This window comes from Molossus molossus, unplaced genomic scaffold (genome assembly GCF_014108415.1).
Source record: "Molossus molossus isolate mMolMol1 unplaced genomic scaffold, mMolMol1.p scaffold_m16_p_5, whole genome shotgun sequence".
NCBI lineage: Eukaryota > Metazoa > Chordata > Mammalia > Chiroptera > Molossidae > Molossus > Molossus molossus.
In genome coordinates, this window is record NW_023425388.1 from 71,588,627 (window position 1) to 71,591,841 (window position 3,215).

Consider the following 3,215-nt stretch of genomic DNA (forward strand, 5'->3'; position numbering starts at 1 on the left):
AATGCTTCTCACAGATCACCCCCCATAGGAGGAATCTGAGATTATGTGTATTATAATGTTTAGAAATAAATTAATAATTAATATAGTGTATAATTAATTTTATTTTAATATTCCTTAAATATGCTCAAACATACAACCAGGTAAACCATATAGCTGTTATAGAATTATAAAATAAAAGTAAATTTTAAGTAAAAAACACAAATAAAACTATAAAATTAATAGGCTAAAGTAACAACATAAGTTCGATATACTGGATGACGCTTTGCTGAACCGGAGTCCCTGCTCACTGCGCGAGGAGTACGGCTTGCCTCGGCGTGTGTCCTTCCGGGCAGCGTCCCTGCGCGCAGTATGTGAAGGGAAGACACTCCAACCACCTCCCCCGTCTGTCATCTGCTGCAAAATCTTATCTTCCACTGCGCCGCCCACTTGGAACACATGAATTATTAATTGAGCCCCCATACACTGAAATCAACTTAATTATAAACACAAACATGGAGACAGAAGATAATAATAGCACCAGTTATAGGAGGGTCATCAATATCCAAGATGTTTGACTTTTTAAGAGATTATCATCTCACAAGACAAAAATTTTAAATACTGTAACTTATAGATCCCCAAGGATATATCTGCAATTCCTAGCATTCCTTAAATTTCAGTTTTTAAGAGTTTGATAACTCCAGATACCTTGGGGATCCCAATAATTTGGTGCCCCCTTAGGGACCTCTGTGGCATTATAAGCAGTACCAGGTACACATACTTATGGGACACAATATAATATTATTGTGAATTCAGCATTTTACAGTTTACACAGAGTCAGCGACATTATCTTACTGTATCTTGCCAAGAACACTATAAACTAGATATTTTTATTACTACTGTATAAATGAGGAAACATTTGTCATGAGGGAAGTTAAGGTGCTCATTCCAAAGTCATGAAGCGGAATAGCAGTGCTCAGCACTTGGACCAAGTGTCTTGACTTCCTGTCCACGACACACCATAGCTATTTCTCTATTGATCTCTGTAAAATCAGCCAGACTTTTGGCCCCAGAGAAGGTGTTCTTCACAACATACATGAAATCAGAATGACCAGGGCAAGGCCTGTGCTCTAAGTCTCTTCCTGCATAACACCAATGAGCTGCAAACTTCTCGACAGCCCTGGACCTGTGCATGCTGGCTGGACCACTTACCTACCTCAGGTATCTTTTGGAAAGAGTCTGAAATAAATAAATTCACATCCTGCTTTTGGCCTTATGCTTTGTCTTGATCAAAGGAAGGATACAAGACACTAGAAAAGAATCTCCATGTTTCTCCCTGGTCATAGTTCTTTCAAATGCATAACATCTGTAGAGTCATCCGATGGCCTGTAAACACACCTCTGTTTTCTCCATATGCAAGGCAATTACTAGAACTGCAGTGTCTGATATACTAGCTTCCAGTCACATGTCACTACTTACATTTGAATTTAAGTTAAGATTAAATACAATTTAAAATTCAGTTTCTCAGTCACATTGGTTACCTTTCAAGTGCTCAGTAGCTACGTGTGGCTAGCGGCAGCCACAATGAACAGCAAAGACACAGAACTGTCATCATGGAAACTTGTGTTGGATATTACTGTCCTAGACTACCGTACGCAGATGAATTCTCTGAAACATCCAAGTACAGAGTTCTGACCTCCAGAATGCTTGGGCTCTGGCACACAAAAGGCTCCCCGGGGCCTCTTGACAGGTATGCAATGGAGTGGAAATGGGGGTCTACTAGTTACAACAGTGAAACAAGACTAGAAAGAACCAGAGGACTGAACAAAACTCAAACCCCACGCTGACAGCTACAGCCAGGCTGCTGATCCCTCCTCTCTGTAGGGTATGGTCTGCCCACCAGAATATGCCATCCACGTGCAGCACACAGCTGCCCTGCCTGGCCAGCTCAGCACTGAGGGAATCTGTGCGAACCCGCCTGCGTGATGATTCGTTGGCATTCCAGGGGCTCACCGGGTGTGAAGGGACAGGTCATGGTTTATGACTGCATGGTTGGGTCCGGTCCACTCATGAAGATCATCTACCTCAAAGCTCCATGACTTAAATTCCTCATCCATATTTGTTCAGTATAATTCTTTGGATTTATACCTATAATCTGCATGCCTGGGCTTAGAATGTGGAGTGGTAAGGGGTAAGGAACCAGTAAATTTGTTTCTCCCTGAACTGGCATGATTCCCTTTTTACTCTCCTGTTTCCTGGCAAAGAATTCAAGAGAGGATCATCCAGGACAGCCCAGGGTCTCTCCCTGGCTGTACTTCCTGTCCCCTACCTCCATCTCCCCTGCGATTTTCCCCTATATATTTCTAGAAAGACACAATAAAAGGGAAAATTCTAATCAAACCCTATTTTGAGTGAGAGAGAAAGATAGAGACCACCAGTCAAAGATGGACACCATCCCCAGGTACCAGCTGGGCTCTGATTTAGAGTCTAACGCTACACGGTCCGATGAAAAGACAAGGCGAGCCACATACACGATTTTAGATGTTCAAGTAGTCACATTAAGAGAGTAAAAAGAAACAGGGGACATTAATTTTGATAATATATTTTATTTAACCCAACATATCCATATATTGTCATTTTGACATGTAATCAATATTTTAAGCAACAGATATGATTGTTTACATTCTTATTATTCACATTAAAGTCTTCAGAACCTGATGTGCATTTTACACATCTCAGTTCAGACTAACCACATCTCACAAGCTCGTAGCTGCAGGTGGAGAGTGGCGACCGGACTGCACTGTGCGTGGCCCCAGGAGTCTGGCCTTATTGTCTCCTCTGGTTCTCCAAGGAAAATCTACTTCATTGACTTACACTTTAAACTTTATTTTCTGTTGAATTCTATCTCATTTTAGTCACCTGACCCCTTACGACTTCTCTGGGTCCTTCTATATTTTTATCAACTCCAAATGGTATTTGTAAATGTTTCCCAGTTACCACAATCATGTTGAATAACACCAACTCTCTACCTCAATGCAACATACATCTCTGTCAAATCAAAACAACACTCCCGGGCTGGTGTGGCTCAGTGGATTGAGCTGAGAGATCCCATGGACTGAGAGGTCCCAGTTCAATTCCCGGTCAGGGCACATGCCCTGGTTGCGGCTCAATCCCCAGTAGGGGGCATGCAGGAGGCAGCCGATCAATGTACCTCTCTCACATTGATGTTTCTCTCTCTC